Consider the following 12572-nt stretch of genomic DNA (forward strand, 5'->3'; position numbering starts at 1 on the left):
AAATCAATGAAACACAAAACAATTTTAAAAGGAAGAAAGCAAGTCGAGAGGAACGGGCCCTTGAAAAGGCACAAAATTACAATGCTTACTTTTAATAATAATAAAGAATAAAGTACCCCATGTGGTATGAGTTAAAATTTCCCCAACCTGCGATTGGTGCCTATGTTTGACTACTTAGAGCCTAGTTGGTGGAACTGTTTGGGAAGGATTCAGAAGTATGGCCTTGTTGAAGGAAGTGTGTCTCTAGGGGCAGGCTTTGAAGTATCAAAAGAAAGGCAGTTCCCAGTGTGTTCTTCATTTTCTGCTTCAGTTCAAGGTGTGAGCACTCAGGTGCTCTAGCTGGCGGCCACCTCTCCTCCATGCTGCTATCATAGATGATCTTCTCTTTCGAACAACAAGCACCAAATAAATCTTCCCTCTATAAGTCACCTTGGTAAGGGTATTTTATTACAACCATAGTAAAATGTCTAATACTTCCTGTTTATCAGAAATAAAAATAAAGGGAACAACTATAAGGATTTCAAAAACAATTTTATGCCAATAATTTTGGAACCATAAGTTTCAAAGTGTGATTATAAAAATGTTTGATTGTCAAATTGACAAAAGTAGTAACTAAAAATCTAAATAGATAAATTGTTGATATGCAATTTACATGTGTTTCTAAACAATTTGGATTTGTGATCATATAAATTAATTCTTAAACCCATCAGATATCATTGCAGGCCTGGGTGAATGACTTCATTACTGAATTTCCCTGTACTTTAAGGAAAAACTCAAGTATAGCATTTATAAATCTTACATAAAAAATGAAGAGGGAGTGCTTTCTAGTTTAGCATATCCTTGATGGCTAGGTCTTACTAGGATATTGCAGAAAAGAAAAGTTATTGGCTGATTTTCTCATGAGACACTGATACAAAATCCTAAAGAAACAAGTGATTCCAGAATTGCATTAAAAGATAATACTTCATAATCCATTTGATTTTATTCCAGGAGAACATTGTTGACATAACTTAAAAAAGAAGGTCAATGTTGAAAGAAATATGATGTCCAAGATTTGTTTAAAACAATCTTGTCAGATGTGATGAGCAGGTTGAAACAGAATGGCTATGCCTTGGTCATGATACCTGAAGGATGAGTATATTTTTATATGTGCAGTTTCTCTAAAATATTTGAAGATGGAGCGACCGTTCTCTTTCACTACATTAAGAATGAGAAAAATCTTGTGTTTATTTCAACAGATGGTGAACATTTCACTTGAAATAATTGGTGTAATTTAACTGTAAGACTCTTACAAAGCGAATGAAACAAGCTTTGAGGTAGAATGTTTACCTACCGTGCATGAGACCCTGTATTTAATCCCCAGAACCTCAAAAGTATTCCTTTGAAAAGCAGGGAAAGAAAAAAAAGTGCTCTTATATGGGTAGCAGTTTCTTTCTACAGACCGAATGGTAAAATGTTTAAAGTTCTCCTTCAAAACTAGTAACAAGATGATAATGCCCACTGTCATGTCTGTTTAGTAGGATGCTGCAGAGTCGAACTTGTGTAGTGAGCCAGAGTTCTTCACCCTCACTGTTTTTATGTTTTAGGACAGATAATCCATTTTTGTGGGAGAGTGTTCTATGCACCATAAAATGTTTGGCACACTCTCTATCCTAGACTCAGAAGATGACAGTAGCATTAGAATCCCCAAGTGTGACAATGAAAAATATCATTTCCAAATATTCCCTGTGAGGAAAGTGTGCCTTTTCTACCAAGAAAAAGAATAAATGTTTTATGTTTGGAAAGGAGAGATGAGACTATTCTATTGTTACTTGTAGGAGATTGAACACATACAAAATCCTAAAGGAGACATTCATAAGAAGTGACATGCAAGTTTACATCATTGTGTATTCTGAACTCTTTAAAACCTAACTCTCTGAGACCTAACACAAAAAGCCTTAAATGTAAATCAAAGGATGAATATTATAGAAAAAAAAATCATGGTCTTATTGAACTTGGTAGGGATTTTTTAAAATGAGCCATAGAATAACCAAACAATTAAAAATGAGTAATCTTCAGGAAACCATTCTGTGTTTCAAAATATAGACAAGAAAATTGGGGGGGGGCTAAAGTCTTAGAGAAAATTTTATTAAATTTCTATCTCTTGATTCTATTTGGAAATTTTTTTAAACCACCTTGAACTTAATAGGAAAAGCAAATTGAGTTTGAACAGACATTTCACTTATAATAAGCACATGGCCTCAAACAGAAAATTTCCCATCATTATTAGTTATTAGGGGAAACTACATATCCTTGTTAGAATGTCCAAATAAAAATGTTTGGTGATATCAATGGTTAATCAACAAAAAGATTTACTAGAGCAGTTGCTCACTACAGTTAATAAATCAGATGCTGCAGTGTCTTTTGTAACTTTGGACAAAAGCTGGCAATTACTCTCCATAATTCCGGATTACTGAGATCCCCAGAAGTCCTATCCTTACATAGCCACACGCATACGTTTAGGAATGCTAACTGAGTCAGAGCAGCAGATCCATGAGTAGGTGAAAGGATCCAGAAAATGGGGAATCACACAATCCTGTTTGACATGTCAGAAGACAGTCTAGTGATTGAAAGGAGCACATCATTGGTGTGCCAACTACATGGGTGACTCCCATAGAATTAAGTTAAAAACTGATTAAACTCGGTGTCTTTTTTAGCTATGTCAATTTGATGTAGCCCAGAGTCATCTTTTTTTTTTTTTTTTTGACTTTCAATTTTTGTCATTTGTTTTTTTTTTTCTTTTTTCTTTTTATTACGTATTTTCCTCAATTACATTTCCACTGCTATCCCAAAAATCCCCCACTCCCCTACCCACCCATTCCCATTTTTTGGCCCTGGCGTTCCCCTGTACTGGGGCATATAAAGTTTGCCTGACCAATGGGCCTTTCTTTCCATTGATGGCCGACTAGGCCATCTTTTGATACCTATGCAGCCAGAGTCATCTTTAAGAATAGCCTTGACTCACAACTGGCAGTTATCATGTAGAAGAATGCGAATTGATCCATTCTTATCTCCTTGTACAAAGCTAAGATCAAGGAACTCCACATAAAACCAGAGACACTGAAATTAATAGAGGAGAAAGTAGGGAAAAGCTTCGAAGACATGGGTATAGGGGAAAAATTCCTAAACAGAACAGCAGTGGCTTGTGCTGTAAGATCAAGAATCAACAAATGGGACCTCATAAAACAGTAAAGCTTCTGTAAGGCAAAAGACACCGTCAATAAGACAAAAAGACCACCAACAGATTGGGAAAGGATTTTTAGCAATCCTAAATCTGATAGGGGACAAGAGCTCAAGAAGCTGGACTCCAAAAAGTCAAATAACCCCATTAAAAATGGGGTACAGAGCTAAACAAAGAATTCTCAACTGAGGAATACCGAATGGCTGAGAAGCACCTGAAAAAATGTTCAACATCCTTAATCATCACGGAAATGCAAATCAAGACAACCTTGAGATTTCACCTCACACCAGTCAGAATGGCTATCAAAAATTCAGGTGACAGCAGATGCTGGAGAGGATGTGTAGAAAGAGGAACACTCCTCCATTGTTGGTAGGATTGCAAGTTTGTACAACTACTCTGGAAGTCAGTCTGGAGGTTCCTCAGAAAATTGGACATAGTACTACCAGAATATCCAGCAATACCTCTCCTGGGCATATGCCCAGATGTTGTTCCAACTGTTAATAAAAACGCATGCTCCACTATGTTCATAGCAGCCTTATTTATAATAGCCAGAAGCTGGAAAGAACCCCGATGTCCCTCAACAGAGGAATGGATACAGAAAATGTAGTACATTTACACAATGGAGTACTACTCAGCTATTAAAAACAATGAATTTATGAAATTATTAGGTAAATGGATGGATCTGGAGGATATCATTCTTAGTGAGGTAACCTAATCACAAAAGAAGTCATTAGATATGCACTCACTGATTCCAAAAGCCTAGAATACCCAAGATACAATTTGTAAAACACAAGAAGGAAAACCAATGTGTGGATACTTCATTCCTCCTTAGAATAGGGAATAAAATACCCATGAAAGGAGTTACACAGACAAAGTTTGGAGCTAAGACGAAAGGATGGACTATCCAGAGACTACCCCACCCAGGGATCCATTCCATAATCAGCCTCCAAACACAGATACCATCGCATAAGCCAGCAAGATTTTGCTGAAAGGACCCTGATATAGCTGTCTCTTGTGAGGCTATGCCAGTGCCTGGCAAATACAGAAGTGGATGCTCACAGTCATCTATTGGATGGAACACAGAGCTCCCAATGGAGAAGCTAGAGAAAGCACCCAAGGAGCTGAAGGGGTCTGCAACCCTATAGGTGGAATAACAATATGAACTAACCAGTACCCCCAGAGCTCATGTCTCTAGCTGCATATGTAGCAGAAGATGGCCTAGTCAGCCATCACTGGAAATAGAGGCCCCTTGGTATTGCAAAATTTATATGCCCCAGTACAGGGGAATGCCAGGGCCAAGAAATGGGAGTGGGTGGGTAGGGGAGCAGGGCGGGTAGAGTATAGGGAACTTTTGGGATAGCATTTGAAATGTAAATAAAGAAAATATCTAATAAAAAAAAGAATAGCCTTGATTAAAAAAAATTTCTAGATTAGACTGGCTTGTAGGAATGCTTCTAGAGCCTTTCCTTGACTATTAATTGGATCCAGGACATCCATTGTGTCCATTGTGGTGGTACCATTCCCTGGGTAGCTGACTCTTAGCTGTGTAAGAATGCTAGTTCATCATGATTGAGTAAGTTAACCAGCAAGCAGTATTGGCTTGCTGTTTCACATTCTAATTGAGATCCTGCCTTGATTTCCCTATGTGATGGAATGCAACATGGAAGGAAGTCTAAGTTAAATAAATACCCTCCACTGACGTCTGCTTTTAGTTACAGTATCTTATTATAGCATCAGAAAAGAAACTAGAACACATTGTATGATTCTGTTACTGTGAAATTCCGGAAACGACTACACCATTTTGGCATAAAACAGATCAGTTGTTCCCAGAGGCTGAGAGTACGGACAGGTCAACTGGTCAAAATACAGGGAATACGTATTTGTGGAGTTCTGAATGGTTGAGACACCATATTGCATCCTCTAAGGCTCAGAAACCACCATAGAAAAGGGGGCAGGGTGATTGTGAGAACCATCGTTCTGTAAAAACCAGACCAAAACTGTAGCATCTGGAATTCTAATAAGGCCACTGAACTCACAGAAGTTATGGTTGTCTGCATAAAACCTGAAGAGGATCAGTCAACATTCTGCCAAGGAGGAAGGCAGTACTGGTGAAACCTCTGCAACCAACCTGAGAAGCTATTGACAGTTGATGGCATCTTTCTGGTGAAGTGAGAGTTGGTTTTCTTTAAGGGTGTCTTCCTGGTAGGTAGATTACATTCCAGTAAATGGTTCTATATCTAGGAGTATATGAGTAGTCCAAATTGACTGAGTGGATTACAAATAAAACACACAACAACAACAGGGCATGAAATTGGGAGGGGGAGGGGAGATGGATATGGTTCTGGGAGGACTTGGGTATAAATATGATCAAAATATATTGTATACATGTATGAAATTCTCAAAGAAATAGTAAGGCTGTTCTAAAACAGTGTGGGAAGGTGATTTTCCACAAGGTGAGTGAGGAGCGTGGGCATGATAATGATGGTTTACACCAGATCCATTTCATTTTATAGCATTATACACATGTGGAAATCATACTGAATTATATAACTGAAATTGATAGAAATGTATTTCATGCACACTATACTTTAGTAATGCCAATTTTTTAAGACTGGAAGAACACATGTATGAAAAGCTACAACTCCATATCCTCTCTTTGCTTAGTGTATTAGTCAACTTTCCATTACTGTGGCCAAATATCTGGCATAATCAATTTATGAAGAAAAGGTGTTTGATTTAAACACAATTTCAGAGCTTACAGTCCATGATTAGTTCCTTTGGGGACTATAGGGCACTATTTTGATAGCTGAAACTATGCCAATAAGGAATATGACTAGACTCCTTATGGAATATGAGATATGAAGAAAGAGACGGGAATGGATTTCCAACATCCCCTTTGAGGTCATGCCCTTAAGTGCCTAACTTCCTCTTAGTCTCATCTTCTGGTGATTCCTCCATCTCCTAAAATTATTATAGGCTAGAGAACAAGTTTCCAATGTGTGTGTGTGTGTGTGTGTGTGTGTGTGTGTGTGTGTGTGTGTGTGTGTGTGAGAGAGAGAGAGAGAGAGAGAGAGAGAGAGAGAGAGAGAGAGAGAGAGAGAGAGAATGTGCACATACATACATGTCTTTGGAGGACAGAGAACAACTTCCGGTGCCTTCTTTGCTTTCTAACTTGTTTGAAACTGGGTCTCTATTTCTCTGTTGCATACTGCAAGGTTGCTTCAGCATGAACTTTACTGTCTTCTGCCTTCATCTCACTGTAGATACACTAGAATTACAGATGTGTACTACCATGTTCATCTTTGCATGTGTTCTGGGGACCTAAACTCAGCTTCTTTCACTCATGTATCAATAGCTGTACCTGCTGATCCCGAGTTTCGACTCTTTTTACTTCTTTGTGTCTTTCCTCACCCCATGGCCCATGGTCAATCTGTTTTCTTATACCATCTTCTAGGTTTTCTAGATTTTATATTAACTGATGCCATCCTGAAATCACAGTCTGCTCTCCTATTACTATTTTCCCTTTTAACCTTAGTTGCTTCAGCTCCACTGGGCAGTCTATCTGGGCATGCCTCTGCATCATGATTTTCTATGGTCCTTTGTAACTCACAAGGTATTTTTATAGACTCCTGCATGCACACCATGTTTGTAGAAGCAAGTGTAAATGAGTTTATAGTTGCTTTCCCACATTTTCTTTCTGTGCAGCTAATGATTCAACATCATATAATCACCCATCTTTGTGGATAAACTAAAGAAGACATAGAAATTACCCAGATGACCTTCCCCGACAGGTGCATTTCTATGTATAAGTATCTTTAAATAGATCTTATAACTACAAACAGATGGGTACTGCTCTGGTGCAAGAGTCTTTTCTATTTTTTTTTTCATTTTATAAATATTGTCCTAGATACCTTCTTATATCAACAATCTCAAGATACTTGTATTATTTTTTTCTTTAGTCTCATATATTTTACTTATTTTGTGTTTTCCTTTATCATTTTCCTTTTAATTTTTGTGATAATAATACTTTCTATGCCGGAATAGTATTCTTTTTACATATTGTTTCCTTAAACTCATGTCCTGTGGTTGTTATTTATATTACTCTCAGTTACTAGAACTGTTACGAGTAATATAATAATGAGAATTCCTCTTTAAAGATCTCTTGAGAAAATTTCTGGTCATATGGAGCAGTAACTATCTGTGTTAGGCGCTCTTTCTCACTACACAATTATTAATTTCTCTTGAAAGAGGAATCTGTTACATTTCTCTTGTAATCTGTACTACCCTGCAGAGTGCCAGTAGGAACAGAATAGATTTTGTTGAAAAAAGAAGGTAGAAGGTGGAAATGAACAGATGTTCATATAATTGGGCACATATGTGTAATATAGTACATGCCTTTAGTTTCCCCTCAACTTCTGATAAGCTAATAGGCTAATATCTCTTGGCCATTGTTCAAGTTCGTACCGTGTCCTACTTTTGTTTTACAGATCTCATTTTCATTGATACAAACTCAGAATCTAACTTTTCATTTAAAATATGGCGAAATTATTGATACCCCATAGGTTGCAATGTTCCTTTTAACCGATTTCAAGAAATTCAGAGGGGAAAAAAGTGAATATAAGTATGTAATTGTTTTGCCCAGCAGAAATGATTTACTATGGCCCAAATCATCAATTATAAGGGAAAACCTCCTAGGATGTGTTTTGCATGCTCTTTACAGCTGTTACCTATTATGAGTTCTCAGGAGTGCCATTTGCTGCTACAACTCACTGGTTCCGTAAGCTGAAGTCACCGATATGACTGTGGGATTGTTTTAAATCACAGAGGAGAAAAGAGCAAAACCAACGTGAATGGCTGAAATGCTGCTTACATCTTCATTAGATCCCACAGTTGTCCCTGTTTACATGCTAAAGGTGTTACAACAGCTTGCTAAACTGTGTGAAGTCTTACAGCACAGTAGCTTATCCATCCAACTCTCCCAAGGATACACACTGCTGAAACCCGTCTTTAAGAACTTCAGTTTGGCCTATTGACTCACACATTGCACTGTAGGGTATATAAAAGTAATGGAGCCATCTGGCCCAGACAATGAGAATACTCTGTTGATATCAGAAATCTGCAAGAGAGTAGCTATTTTTTATTTCTTTTTATGGGGCAAGGAGCACTTGCTATTGTTATCTAATGTTGTCAGTGGACATAGTCTAAGAGGCACAAAGAGTAATATGCAATTACAAAACTGAAAATATGCTTCTGATTAGGTGCATATCCATCAAGTCTCTTTATTTCTCTGAAAGCTTTTTATTGGATGCCAACACAGCTTGATTTGGAAGGAACAAAAGTAGCTGAATAAATGACATAGTGAGCAAGCTGACCTCTAGCTGATTTCAATTGTGCTGTTAGTGAACTGTGCATATTTTCCACCTAACATACTTGTTCATAACTTATAGAAAATGAATGATTAGCAAAACTTGAAACCTAATGCAGTATAGACCAAGTCTTTACTTTCTATATAATTTCATGTTGCAACCTAAATGCTAAAAGCATAGTAAGGCCTTTGAGAGGGGCCCTGCTCTCAGAAATAGAATTAGTCCTAATGAAAAGGATACTGAAGGTTGTGCTCTGTCCTCTCTATCATGTGAGAACATGGCCTTCTGGAAAACAGGAAGCAGACTATCAACAGATACCAAATTGTGTCACATTGGCTATAGATGTCATCCTGAAGGCTGTTGAGATGTAACAGGAGTTATGTGTCAACTCCGGTTGTATGTTAAGGATATAGCTCATGGTATCCTGAATAGAGTCCTTGAACAAACAAAAAAAAGTGTTCATATCCTCCTGAAACTAACATGATTATTTTCAAGTACAAAAATAAACATTTTTGATCCCTGGAAATATGATTGTCTAAGCTATTCTCAACCTCTTATCCCAGACAGTGTATCGTGCAAATGCACTGTATATATAATAAAATTCTTTTATAAAACAGATCCTGGCATACCTTTTTTCTGATGTTAAACCATCATAAGATTATTTTTATACTCCTCTTCTTTTCTCTTCTTTGTTCTTTTCTTTCCTTTTTTAGATAGGGTGTCAGTGACCTTGAACTATCTATGCTAGAGAAGACATTCATTTTCTAATCATTCATTTAAGACTCCTAGGTTTATGTGGTGCTAGGGATAGAATCCAGGCGTTCATCCATACTGGGCAAGGACTCTACCAACTAAGTCCCAACTTCAGCCTAGGCCTTTATTTTTCTTAAAGTAGTAGTTTGTAATTAATTACTGTTTCTGCAAAGTATATCAAATATCCTTTTCATTTCAACTCCCTCTTTCTGTTCCATTGCAGAAAGCACATCTGAGTGAATGCCATTCAAAATATTATTTTATATGTGGTCTTATATTCACATGGTAGAATTTAGCAGTATGTAATGGAAATCGTATTGTGTTGCCATGGGAAAATAGTAAGTTTTTTTTCCTCACATGCCCAGACATATTGGAGAAGCCAGCGAAGGTACATGTAGTTGCTTAAAGAGTTTACCAAGAATACTCATCCTTTCTACTTGGCATTATACTTATTGTGTATCTTCAATACTCAAGATGACTTTCTCACTTGAAGATACATCTGTGAGCAAGATGAGAAGAAAAAGCACAAGTTTTAAAAGTAATAGCTATTTGCAAGGTAAAATTGTCCCTTTCATCAGCTCTTCAGTAAGACCCCTCTGCTACCATTTTATATCACTAGCAACATTTATTTTTCATAGTCATGACTACTTTCAAGGGTATTGACAAAGCTGAGTATTTTATTCAGGAAAATCCATTCTCTTGTCCCAAAGTAGGTCTCTGGTAGCTAGAAGGAAAGAGAGGATAGCATACAGGCAAGCAGCAGTTTGTGGCATGTACAGTATCATAAACAAAACATTTCCCTTTTCATTAGTTGCTAGTAAATTTACAGAGTACTGTTAGTGTGCATGGCCGACCAGTGACATGCTAACTTTATAGTTAAGAATATTTGACCTACAAGAAAAATCCAATTCCTGTCCCTACTCTGACAAATACGTGTATGTGGCAGTTGTCTTTAAGTTCATGCATCCCTACCTACCTCTCTTTGCTTCAGGCGCTATAGCATCTCTTCATTTTACAGTGCACTGACTTCTCCCTCCCCCTCCTCCTCTTCTCCATCATCTTCTTCCTCATTTTCTTTTTACTCTTGAAGATCCTTTAAGCTTTTCTTGTCTGATAAAACATTGCTTATACTTCAAGACAGTCCAAATAGCATCATATCCTGGAAATGTCCTTCTCTTCTCAGATCTATTGTTGGTGCTCTGTACACCCCTCCATTAGGTCTCTTTTTGTTGTATGCTTGCATATGTGTCACTACTGACAAATGCTATGGCCTCTTCTAGAACAAGGTCTTTAATTTATTTGACTTTCACAACCCAATGTCTGTTGCAGTTCCTGGAATAGGTTCAAGACACTTGCTTAAGGAAATGAATAGCTGAAAATTACCTCTAATATATAGATGACCTACAAAAAATTGAAGCAAACTGCTCTCACTATTGTCGGAAAAGGCGCCTTGACTTATACCCCTTATGTCTAGACCTCAGTGGATCAATGACTGGTGGGAGAAATATGAAAGAGAAAGTGAATCTTTTTGGTCCTAATTGGTAATATTAACATAAATCAGTAATATGAAGGCTCATTTGTATATTTTGTTGTCTGCTCTTCAAGACCCGAGATCAATACTCAGTTTTATATTTTTGTGTATGTGTGTGTAATGAGAGATAAAGATTGTTTCCATATAAAAAAGTCCTATCACTGAAAAGTACAAAGTCCTCACTTAGTTTGGACTAATTCAAACTATATGTAAATAAATTATTTCTTTATTAACCTTTAGGCTGTTTAGTGACTAAATTTATTTATGATCAATTTATTTATGTTATTAGAGCAAGATTAGGAACAGTCAAGAATCAAGAGAGGATGCAAAATAAAAAGGAAGTCAGAAAAAAAAGTCCATCCACAGATTTGGCCATGGGTTTACAGTTGACAAAAGTGAATTATTGATACGATGCCTTCTTTCTTTCTTTCTCTTTGAGTATATGGAGAATAGACATTAGTAGTCACTCACAGCACTGTCCTCAGGCTGGGGATACAGTGCAGCAGTATAACCCTTGCCTAGCAAGTGCAGGGTACCAGGAGCAATCTCTACCACCAAAACAGACAGACCAATAAACACATCAACCACCTTTCTGTATGAGCCCAGGAATGGTCAAGAATATATTTAAGTGCTAGGGTGCTTCTGCTGTCTTCTGTGACTAAAAGGCAGACCAGTGAGCTTCCCTGTCCATCACTGCTATAGCCTTCGTGAGACCTATGCAGTCACTTGCTGTGACTCAGCATTCCCTTTACCCTCTTTACAAAGTGAAGGAAGTCATCTTTTTTTAAAAAATTAAACATGTATTTTACTGACTCAGCTATGAAACATTTATAAAAATTAGTTATGTAGAGGCTACAAGTCAAACCTCTGAGGCTCTGACAAAAACACAATTTATACCCCTTTTATAACACTATATTAATAAGCAAAACTTCTTTCCATTCCTAGTTTGTATAAAATAAGCCTTTCATTCCTTCTTCCTACATCTTTTTATTTTTTAATTTTTGGTTTTCTATTTTTTCTTCATTTTTTGTTTTATTATTATTATTATTATTATTATTATTATTATTATTATTATATATTTTCTTTATTTACATTTCAAATGTTATCCCCTTTCCTAGTTTCCTCTCCAAAAGCCCCTATCCCCTCACCCCTCCCCCTGTTCACCAACCCACCCACCCTGGTCCTGGCATTCCCCCACTCTTGGGCATCAAGCATTCACAGGACCAAGGGCCTCTACTCCCATTGATGAACAACAAGATCATCCTCTGCTACATATATGGCTGTAGCCATGGGGCCCTCCATGTGTACTCTTTGGTTGGTAGTTTAGTCCCTGGGAGCTCTAGGGGTACTGGTTGGTTCATATTGTTTTTCCTTCTATGGGGCTCCAAGCCCCTTCAGCTCCCTGGCTCCTTTCTTCAGCTCCTCCACTGAGGACCCTGTATTCAGTCCAATAATTGGCTGAGAGAATCCACCTGTGTATTTGTCAGGCACTGGTATAGCCTCTCAGGAGACAGTTATATCAGGCTCCTGTCAGCAAGCACTTCTTGGCATCCACAATAGTATCTGGGTTTGGTGACTGTATGGGATGGATTCCCAGGTGGGGCAGTCTCTGGATGGTCTTTCCTTCAGTTTCTGCTCCACACTTTGTCTCTATCTGCAGGTGAAGGAAGTCATCTTAAGAGTGTGTCTGCAAGTCTGCAGG

At 37.6% G+C, this 12572-nt stretch overlaps 1 protein-coding gene across 2 annotated transcripts in view; it reads left to right on the top strand.

Annotated features, from left to right (window-relative positions):
* Window positions 1-12572, top strand: part of Agbl1 (ATP/GTP binding protein-like 1) — an 895108-nt gene that overhangs the window by 346542 nt on the left and 535994 nt on the right. The gene's annotated exons all lie outside the window — the stretch shown is intronic.

The sequence above is a fragment of the Mus musculus genome, chromosome 7 (genome assembly GCF_000001635.26).
Source record: "Mus musculus strain C57BL/6J chromosome 7, GRCm38.p6 C57BL/6J".
Taxonomy (NCBI): Eukaryota; Metazoa; Chordata; class Mammalia; order Rodentia; family Muridae; genus Mus; species Mus musculus.